General features: G+C 45.7%; 1 protein-coding gene across 1 annotated transcript in view; it reads right to left on the bottom strand.

The window, feature by feature from the left end:
* The window catches only part of LOC109936341 (RNA-binding protein 4-like), a 61,872-nt gene that overhangs the window by 5,131 nt on the left and 45,405 nt on the right, over positions 1-11,336 (bottom strand). The window contains exon 4 of the transcript XR_007266057.1: positions 130-196. The gene's annotated coding sequence lies outside the window, so the exon portion shown is untranslated. The remainder of the gene's footprint in view (positions 1-129; positions 197-11,336) is intronic.

The raw sequence follows: 11,336 nt of genomic DNA, 5'->3' as shown, positions 1-11,336 counted from the left end.
GTCCTGGGGAGTGTTTGATGGGGGAACAGTGTAGAGAGAACTTTACTCTGTATCTAACCCTGTGCTGTCCCCGTCCTGGGGAGTGTTTGATGGGGGACAACGTAAAGGAAGCTTTACTCTATATCTTACCTTGGAATGCTTGCTGCTGACTTTAGATGCCCAAACTGTTCCTTTTCCAGGCACGGATTTATTTCACCTTGAAGAGAGAACAAATAATAAAACAAAAAAGCGGTACTACACATTGTGTTAACCTTATCAATATTCTTTTGTACAGCCAACGGTGAAAGCTAAGTTGAAAAAGAAATTGATTTTTGATTTCTGATTAGACAATACAATTGCAGTAATGAGGTGTTTCAAAAAAACAAGGGGAAGTAATCTGTCTTCGAGCCTCCAGACTTTTGTTTCAGAGTCTTTTCACGATAACATTGCTTCTATTAATTTTGACAACTACACAAAATATTCTAAGTGTTAACATACTTCAAAAAAATACCTAACTGGAGAGCAATCAGAAACCTTACAGAAAGCAGTCGTAGACCAATGGGCTTGAGATCCCCTAGTTCGAGCTCCTTCCACAAGAGGTAACATCATCTCCACTTCCACCTGGCCAAGTCCCCTCAGGAATTTATATGTTTCAATTAAGTGACCTCTGACTCTCTTAACTTCCAAAGGATACAGGCCTTGCCTGTGGAACCTTTCCTCATAAGGCAGTCTTTCATTCCGTCTATTATTCCATTAAACCTGCTCTGAACTGTTTAACTGCTTTGAACTCTCACCAATCCAGGCAATTTAGTTCAATGGGGAGGCAATGGCCTCATGGTATTATCGCTGGACTGTTAATCCAGAGACCCAGACAATGTACTAGGTACCAGGGTTCAAATCCTGCAACAGCAGAATTTGAAATCAACAAAAATATCTAGAATTAAGAATCTGGCATTTGGCCATGAATTCATTGTTGATTGCTGGGTAAAACCCATCTGGCCTCCTCCAATGTCACAAGCTCGCCACCCAGAAACTGGAGGAGCAACAACTCATATTCTGCCTTGGGAGCCTACAACTCAATGTGGACTTTACTAGCTTCAAAATCTCCTCATCCCATGATCATCCCCGCCTCCTTGACCTGACACAACCTGTCCATCTGCTCCTCCCACCACTGCCTACCTGCACTCACCTATCACCATCCCACCTATCTTCCCCAGCCCCACCCCTCCTATTTATTTCACAGCTGTCTTCCCCCTCCCCCATTTCTGAAGAAGGGTCCAGACCCGAAACGGCAACTTTCCTGCTCCTCTGATGCTGCCTGGCCTACTGTGTTCCTCCAGCTCTACACTGCGTTATCTCTGGTTCACTAATGTGCTTTAGGGAAGGAAACTGCCATCCTTACCTGGTCTGGTCTACATGTAACTCCAGAACCACAGCAATGTGGTTGACTCTTAACTGCCCTCTGGGCAATTAGGGATGGGCAATAAATGCTGGTCTAAGCAGCAATGCCCTCATCCCACGAATGAATTAAAAAACTCAGTAAAATTATTTATTTTTTATTTATTCATTTGTGGGATGTGGGCATTGCTGGCTGGCCAGCGTTTATTCCCCATCCCTAGTTGCTCCTTGAGAAGGTAGAGGTGAGCTGCCTTCTTGAACCACTGCAGTCCATGTGCCGTAGGTAGACCCACAATGTCCCTTAGGGAGGGAATTCCAGGATTCTGACCCAGCGACACTGAAGGGATGGCGATATATTTCCAAGTTAGGATGGGAGTGGCTCGGAGGCGAACTTGCAGGGGGTGGTGTTCCCCATGTATCTGCTGCCCTTTAATTCATAGGATGTGGGCAGTATAGGGAAGGCGGGCGTTAATTACCCATCCCTAGCTGCCCTGGTAGAGTGCCTCCTTCTTGAACTACCTTCTACCCATGTAATGTGGGTGCTTCCACACTGCTGTTAGGGAGGGAGCTTAGGATTCTGGTTGGAACAATACTGGAAGACAGATACACATTCAAGTTAAGGTCATGGGTGAATTTGGAGGTGATAGCATTCCCACGTACCTGCTACATATTTATTTATAAGCAGTGGAGTCCGTGGGTTTGGGAGGTGCTTCTAAATTGAAAATGAAGTCTAACTTCAATCAGAGAATAGCTCTGACAAAATGCCAGAGGAAAGCAGTTGATGAAGGAGGTAAAGTTAGTTGCGCCTGGGACACTGTTCTGAGATATACCGGCAGCAAGAGAGCTGAGATAATGGTTTGCCAACAAGATGAAGGTTCACAATTTATTATTTGGAAATTTGGGTTCCAATATGGACAAAACCATGCATAGCTTTAAGTTTGATTTGCATCTCTGTATTGTGTGCGTTAAGAAGAGGAGGCAGATTTAATTGCATTTTTGGATTCTATGAATGGTAATGTATTTTCTGGAAAGTTATGTAAATACATTTTTAAAAAAACCCTTGAGATGAATAGGTCAGTGCTTTAGAAAACAAAGAGTAGAAGAGAGAAAAATAAAAATTGAGCTGTTGCTCTAGTAACAAGGTGTCTTTTGTGTTATGGATCAGACCATATCCTCTCAAAAATATTAAGACCCTAACTTTTTCTTATTTTAAAGGCAAATGTAAACAGTCTGATCCAGATGTAATTTAACTGGTCAAACTACGTGATGTTAAGCAAAACACCATTTATTTAAATACTGCAGTTAAAATACAACCAAAGAAAGTGGAATTTAGAATAACTTGAAATAATTTAAATTTAACACAATAATAGATACAGTAACTATTATTAACTAACTGTTCCAATATAGTGACATCCCATAAACACACCCCTTGGCAAAAAGGAAAATTTAGGTACAGATTGTCACATGCAGTTCTCCAATCCAGGAGGAAACAACATTGAGAAGATTCAGACAGGGTAGCAACTAAGAGACGTTCACTGAAGGTTCCAACTCATTTGAGACCCCAACAGCTTCTGATGTTACTGAAGAAACCGAAACCCAGAAATCTGGATCTGTGAGAGCTGGCCACACCCATTCAGGCTGTTTAAAAAACCCAAGACCTCTGAAGCTGTTTACTCAAGAGATCTCAGTAGTCAGTTCGGTACCTCTGCCTCACAACCTCTCTTCAAAAAAAAAGTCAAAATAACCTCTTAAAGCGACAGCATTGTCACATTTGACACAGGGAGACAGAGTAAAGGATTTTTTGAGAAACAGAATTGTCTAAAAAGTGAGTGGGCATGATTCAGTGAGAAGCAGATCATTCAGAAAGAAAAAGCCTGTAACATCGACAGTGCAGTTTAGCAGTCTCCAGAACAGTTAGGGCAGGATCCTGATTGGTTTAAAAGTCAGTAAGAGGATAGCTCCAGAAATAAAAGGCTGTGGAAGTGAATTTAAGGAGCCCGTATTAAAACAATAAGTGAGCTAAGTTGGCAGTTTGCTTAAGGTTCTCAGGAACAAACATGAACTAAAGGAGACAGTGCTGAGTAAATTAAGACATTTGCCAGAAAGAAGCCAAGTACAGCCCAAGTACTGCAATAGGTCTCCCATTTAACTTCCAACAATTAGCTCTATGTCAGATCTAGTAATGCATTGCGATAAAGGCTGTCCAGAGTGGCAACACACATTGTGTAACTTCCCACAGCACACCCCTGGGATTCCTAGTCCCTGTGACCAAGCAACATTAATTTCACAAACCTGACTTCCATCAGAAGCTTCACTCATCAGGACAGATGCATGAATATCAGAATTTCAGAGGGAGCAACAATTTATATGTTGTGTAAGAAACATGCTGCTGTCTGGTTGGTAAGCGCAGTAGGATTGTTTCAGGCATCACCAAAGTGAATGCACCAGGGACCAGTGTCCCCCAAGGTTTTGTTCAATTATTCTGGATCCTCTCCAGCAGTTGCTGCTTGATCCAAGGCTGGCAGTCCTAGTAGAGAGAGGTGACATAGCCCTTCTTGCTGCAATTATACAGGGCCTTGGTGAGGTCACACCTCAAGTATTGTGTGCAGTTTTGGTCTCCTAGTCTGAGGAGGGACATCCTTATTACTGAGGGAGTCCAATGAAGGTTCACCAGACTGATTCTTGGGATGCTAGGACTGACATATGAAGAGACACTGGATCAACTGGGCTTGTACTCAAAGAATTTAGAAGAATGAAAAGGGATCTCACAGAAACATATAAAATCCTAACAAGACCAGACAGGCTAGATACAGGAACAATGTTCCTGATGTTGGGAAAGTCCAGAACTAGGGATTACAGTGTAAGAATAAGGGGTAAGCCATTCAGGACTGAGATGAGGAAAAAATGCTTCACTCAGAGAGTTGTGAACCTGTGGAATTCTCTACCACAGAAAGTTGCTGGGGCCAGTTCGCTAGATATATTCAAGAGGGAGCTGGATGTGACCCTTGTGGCTAAAGGGGTCAAGGGGTATGGGGGAGAAAGCGGGAAATGGATACTGAGATTGCATGACCAGCCATGATTGTATTGAATGGTGGTGCAGGCTCGAAGGGCCGAATGGTCTACTGCTGCACCTTTTTTTATGTTTTTAACTAGTTTCAGCATTTCAAAGCTTGCACCGGACCACTCCCCTCACATCAAAAGGAAGAGTAAAAAATGTAAGATTCTGATGGTGGGTAATATTCCCAATCCACCAGTGAGTTACCTCTAGAAGATCCAGGTTACTCACTATGGCTAGGCCAGTCCTATCTCCCAGGTAAATTCACAAGTGTTTATTTTAGTTGATAGACAGCTGATCCCAGGCCAATCAGAGGATCCTAAGGCCGAATTTAGCATCATGTGTGGAACAAACTGCCAGAAAAAGTGATCGTTCTGGGTACAGTTACAACATTTAAAAGACATTTGGATAAGTTCATGAACAGGAAAGAATACAGGCCAAAAGCAGACGGCTGGGACTAGTTTAGTTTGTGATTATGATTGGTGTGGACTGGTCGGATGGAAGGGTCTGTTTCTGTGCTGTATGACTCTATAAACCATGATCTACTCGGTAAAATGCCGTGCTCAGGATGTGGTACAAAAATATTATGCCCCTGCAATGTGCTGTTAGTTATCACTGCTACTAAGACAGGCACGGACATTACCTTTGGCTTCAGAGGTGTCCTGGCAAAGTAACTTTCCTGTTCCCATTCCCATCTCAACCGAAAGGGTGCACATATGAAGAGTGTGTTGACAGCATCAAAAGCACCACGAAGGCGGCGCAAAAGACCTATCATTGTGTTCAGAAACTTCAGTGCTCTCGAGCTCACTCTCCCGGTTTAGGTGTTTTCAGTTCTTTTGACTTGTCAGTGCTGTGCAATGTACGTCCTGTTGATTAGAATTCCAGTCCACCCCTTTGAGCTTCTTGTAATGATGCACTGCACCTTGCAGTGACTGCTACTCCATATTACGTGCATTCTGCAGTGTCCTGAGTCTGATACTGTTACATCACTGTGTGCAGGCTCCTGCATAATTCACACTCCTTTTTACAGTTCCTCCTTTTCAAATTTTTGCTTTGTTTTGCTTCGTCAGCATCGTTGGTTCTATATCGACTAGAGGCGTGCCCAGTTATATCACTGCAACCCCCTGAAATTCCGCAACTCCCCAGCCCCTCCTGACGTCCCTGCTCTCTAATTGCAGACTTTATTCCCTGGTTTTGCTGCTGAGAAGATGCATTTACCTGGATATCAGGTGAGAATGGGTTTTGAGTTGTGATGCCCTCCACTGGTGAACAACCTACTTACGCTCACCGCATACAGTCACATGGTGTCTTTGGAATCATGGGCGCACATGGGTGAGAAGAAGAAAGAATCAGAGGCTACATAGCAGGAGAGAAGGGTACCTCTATGGCAAGTGGCCGTGAGTAGCTCTGCCTCCTCAGTTGAAAGGTTGTGGCTTCATCTTCCAATCCATGGAACGGAACACAAAATCTGGGCTGACACTCCTGGCAGAGTAGTGAGTGAGGGATGCCACCTCACAGCACTATCGAGAAGAAGCAGGGGAGTGTGCCAGCTGATGTTTATCCTTCAATCAACATCACTTTGAACCACTGCATATGGAACCCTGCTGTGCACAAACTGGCTGGGGCATTCCCCACCTTAATGGCTTTTTTCAGGAACAGTTCTGCTTCCCCTCTCCAGTTCTACATCGTACCCCTCCTCCCCAATCCTCCTCCTGTACAGTAAATAGCAGAACCCTTAGCAGGTTCAAAATACAGACCTCCAGGTCCACAGTTCCCTGAAAGTGGAGACACAAGTGGATAAGGTGGTCACAAAAACAGACCCTTCGGTCCAACTCGTCCATGCTGACCAGGCATCCCAATCTGACCTAGGCCCATTTGCCAGCATTTGGCCCATATTCCTCTAAACCCTTCCTATTCATGTACCCGTCCAGTTGCTTTTAAGTGTTGTAACTGTACTGTCTTCCACGCTGTATGACTCTAAGAAGGCATTTGGCATGCTTCCCTTCATCAGTTAGTACACAGAGCATAAAATCTGGCAAGTCATATTGCAGGTGTTTGGAACTTTAGTTGCACAACATTTGGAATATTGTGTACCATTCTGGTCATCACACTACCAGAAGGATATGGAGACTTTGGAGAGGGTACAGAAACGGTTTACCAAGATGTTGGCTGATTTTGAAGGTATTCGCTATGAGGAGAGTTTGGACAAACTTGGTTTGTTTTCACTTAAATGTCAAAGGGTCAGGGGCAAGCTGTTAGAATTTTACAAAATTATGAGAGATGTGAATAGTCAGAGTCTTTTCCCAGGGCAGAAATGGCAATTAATAGGGGACATAGGTTAAGGAAAAATGGGGTAAGTTTAAAGATGTGAGAGGCAAGGTTTTTTACGCAGAGGGTGGTAAGTGCCTGGAATATGCTGCCAGAGGAGGTGGTGGAGGCAGATACAACAGCAATATTTAAGAGGCATCTTTGTCAGATACATGAATAGGCAGGGAATAGAGGAATATGGACCACATAGAGGCAAAAATTTTATAGTTTAGGAAGGCATCATGTGTTGGTGCAGTCTTGGTGGGCCGAAGGGCCTGTTCCTGTGCTGTACTGTTCTTTGTTCTTTAATCAGAACAGTGTTTAACTTGTTAACTAAATTACAGCACTCCTCCGCTGGTACATTGTTTCAAATGTTATCTAAACTGGAAACTTTGACTAATTTCCTCCCACGACTGAACTCAATTATAATAATTGCACACTTTCGCCCTACTCAAGTGTCAGCCTAAATTAAGTGACTTAAGTGGCTCTGGAAGCTGTGAGCATATTAAAACATACATTACACAGAATGTATATCACTTGGAATAAGCACACTACATGTACCATGGAGGGTCTAGAGGGCAGGATGGTATTGACCCCCTGAGTAGGACTCAACTCCTCAGCTCAAGTCAAGATCCTGGAATGCAGGTCCTGAAGGCTTCAGGGTCCCCAAAAGGAAAATGAGGTACTGTCCTTCCAGCTTACACTGAGCCACACTGGAGCACTGCAGCAAGCCTGAGACAGGGATGTTGGTGAGGGAATATGGTCGTGCGTTGAAGGGGCAGGCAACTGGAAGCCCAGGGTCATTTTTGTGGACAGAACGCATGTCTTCTGCCAAGTGGTCACCCAGTCTCCGTTTTGTCTCCCCGGTGTAGAGCAGACCACATTGTGAGCAGTGACTACAGTAGACTAGATTAGTGCAGTTAAACCACTGCTTTACCTGGAAACTGTGTCTGGGGTCTTGGATGGTGAGGAGGTAAATGAGCAGGTGTTACACCTTCTGCGATTGCTTGGGAAAGCGCTGTGGAGGTGTGGGCAGTTGTTGGGTATGGAGGAAGGGTGGGCCAAGGTGTTCCAGAGGGAACAGTAACTGTGGAATGCTTAGGAGCGGAATAAGTCTCTGGTCGTGGCGGTGGCGGAAATGGCGGCTAATGATCCTATGGAATGTGGATGCTGGTGGGATGGTAGGTGAGGACTAATGAGACCCTATCACTTTTGTGGGAGGGAAGAGAAGGGGTGAGGGACAAAGTGCAGGAGATGGGTCTGACACAGCTGAGGGCCCTGTCAACCACATGCTGGGGAATCCTCAGTTGAGGAAGAAGGTAGGCAATTTGGAGGCTCCCAGCATCATCGGAAAAGACGCGATGGAGAAACTGGGAGAACGATTGGAGTCTTTATGGGAAGCAGGATGAGGTGTGGAGTTGGTAGGTGGCCAGCCTATCTCAAGAAATAGAAACAGAAATATCGAAGAGGGGAAGGGAGGAGTTAGAGATTGATCAGGTAAAGGTGAGAGCAAGGTGGAAATTGGAAGCAAAATTGACAAACATTTTCAATTCCGGATAAGAGAGGGAAGCAGAACTGATTATGTGGAGAAAGTGTGGGTGGTGTCCCGAGTAGGATCGGATAAAGGAATATTCCATGTACCCCACAAAGAGATAGGCATAACTGGGGTCCATGCAGGTATTCATGGCCATTTCTTGGACGTGAAGAAAATGAGAGGAGTTAAAGGAGAAGTTGTTCAAAGTAAGGTCAAGCTCGGCCAGGCAGTGGTGGGTAGTGGTTGATGGGGACGGTTCAGGACTTTCTTCCAGGAAGAAGCAGAGAGCCCTGAGACCATCCTGGCGGGGGATGGGTATGTAAAGGGATTGCACGTCCATGGTAAAGAGGACACAGCTGGAGCCCACAAACTGGAAATTCCGAAACTGAGTAAAGCATCAGAAAACTCGCAGATGTAGGCGGGAAGGGGATAAAAAAATCAGATTGAGGTAGGAAGGGATGAGTTCTGTGAACAGGAGCAGGCAGAAACATTGGGTCTGCCTGAGCAGTCCTGTTTGTGGATTTTGAGGAGGAGGTAGAAGCGAGCTGTGTGGGGTTGGGGGACTATCAGCTAGGAGGCTGTGGGGGTGTAGATCACCAGATGAAATGATGTTAGTGATCAATGCGGATACAATAGCCTGGTGTTCCATGGTGGGGTCATGGTCCAGGGGACATTGGAAGATGTGTCTGAGAGCTGGCACTCAGTCATCACAATGAAAGGGAGAGGACTTTTGTCCAAAGAAATGGGCAGGGAGGTGAAAGGGATGCAAGAAGAGTTCAACATCACGTGATGACAAAATTCATCAAGCTGCAGGCATAAAACTCTTTGGTGAGTACAGAGTGCTCAGCATCAGAGACAGGAAGGTCAGAAGGGACAGCAAATAAACAACAGGAAGCAGGGTTAGGAGAGGGGATGGAGTCAGGTGGAAGCGGATGGGAGAGAGGTTACATAGTGGTACATGTATCTCTAAATCTTGTGTTCCTCAAGGCTTGTAAGAAAAGAAAACGTTTCTCATTAGGATGTTGAATGAGCTGCAGGATGAAGTGAGACTGGGAGTGGGAGTGAGGGGGGCAGGACAGTTCTGAGCCAGTGCTGACGGAGAGGGAGGTTGAAAGCATGTGAATGGCAAAGCATGGCATTGAGTGTGGATCTCAGAATGCGGCGAGAGTAACTATCTGGGGAGCGTTGTACATCATGGCAATATCTGGTGGATTCAAAACATGAAGGATGGAACTTCAATTGGAATCCACCAGGGGTGAGTCTGAGCCGGAGGCAGTCACTGAGGAATGTGATATGGCTTAAGAGGATACAGCCAATTCTAAACTCAGAAATACACAGCTCCTTCAATGGCGTTTTCAGTAAGGTATTGAGCTTTACAGAGCAGGAGGGTCTTGTCCTTGGGGATAAAGGGGGCCATGATATTGCTAACATGTTCCTGGAACAGACACAGAGAACATTGGAGAAACACTGCAGGTCAGGCAGCACCTATGCATTAACATTTTGAGTCTGGAATGGCTCTTCTTCGGAACTGAAAGGTGTTAGAAATTTTTTTTTTTAGTGCTCTTTACAGAGGCAGAGGCCCAGTTCAAAAGACAAAGGGGTCATTAAAGGTAGAGATATAAAATGGGTGTAAATTAAAGTGTGAAAGGGAGAGAATGGGTCCTCTTTACTAAGTGCAAAGTAAGCAAGACAAGGGTCTGTGTGTGTGTGTGTGTATGTGTGTGTATGACATGCTCACGTCTCTGTAGGGCAGGGGTGGGTGGAGCGTAAGGGAAATGGAGAACAGATATTAAAGTAGTCAGTTTTTGAAGTTACTCAATCCAATGTTGTGGCCTCAAGGTTGAAAAGTGCCTAAGTGGAAAATGAGGTGAGTTCCTCAAACTTGCACAGCGCTTCATTGGAACACGTCCTGGGCTAGAGAAGGGTGGAACAAGCCAGAGTCCCTCCTCTCCCAATCACTTATCCAGTGACCACTGCTGTGTATGTCAGTAGGAATGCCATCAAGCTCCATGCAGCTGATATCCTGTTTGTGCTCAGGACTTGTGCAGAGGGGTCACCTGAAAGAATTGCTTGGGAACTCGTTTCCAGTTGATGACCTTTCAACCGCACTCGAGAAGCTGAAGGCCAGCAAGCTAAGCCACCAAACACCTCAGACATTTTCTCAAAACACCCATTGACATCCTTTTCTTCCTGTGCCCACTGCCTTTTCCTCTTTTGCTGCTAATGTAACCATTTGCTGGAGATGCAGGGTTGGTGCTGGATTGGTGCCATCGGAGGTGCTACGGGGAGAGTGTTCAAGAGCTGCACTGTTTAGCTGTAGCAACTGGGGTGTTTTTGACTTCGGAGATAGCAAGAACTGCAGATGCTGGGGTCAGAGTCAATACAGTTAATGCCATGTGGGTCCTGACCCAAAATGTCAACCTTCCCGCTCCTCTGATGCTGCCTGACCTGTGTTCCTCCAGCTCCACACTGTTTTAGAGATAACAAGGTGTATAGCTGGATGAACACAGCAAGGCCAAGCAGCATCATAGGAGCAGAAAGGCTGACGTTTCGGGCCTAGACCCTTCATCAGAAATGGGGGAGGGGAAGGGGGTTCTGAAATAAATAGGGAGAGAGGGGGAGGCGGATAGAAGATGGATAGAAGAGAAGATAGGTGGAGAGGAGACAGACCGGTCAAAGAGGCGGGGATGGAGCCAGTAAAGGTGAGTGTAGGTGGGGAGTTAGGGAGGGGATAGGTCAGTCCAGAGAGGACGGACAGGTCAAGGGGGTGGGATGAGGTTAGTAGGTAGGAGATGGGGGTGCGGCTTGAGGTGGGAGGAGGGGATAGGTGGGAGGAAGAACAGGTTAGGGAGGCGGGGACGAGCTGGGCTGGTTTTGGGATGTGGTAGGGGGAGGGGAGATTTTGAAGCTTGTGAAATCCACATTGATACCATTGGGCTGCAGGGTTCCCAAGCGGAATATGAGGTGCTGTTCCTGCAACCTTCGGGTAGCATCGTTGTGGCACTGCAGGAGGCCCAGGATGGACATGTTGTCTGAGGAATGGGAGGGGGAGTTGAAATGGTT

Source organism: Rhincodon typus, chromosome 43 (genome assembly GCF_021869965.1).
Source record: "Rhincodon typus isolate 14 chromosome 43, sRhiTyp1.1, whole genome shotgun sequence".
Lineage (NCBI taxonomy): Eukaryota > Metazoa > Chordata > Chondrichthyes > Orectolobiformes > Rhincodontidae > Rhincodon > Rhincodon typus.
Note: the sequence above shows the minus strand (reverse complement) of the source record. Positions and strands in the feature narration are given on the sequence as shown.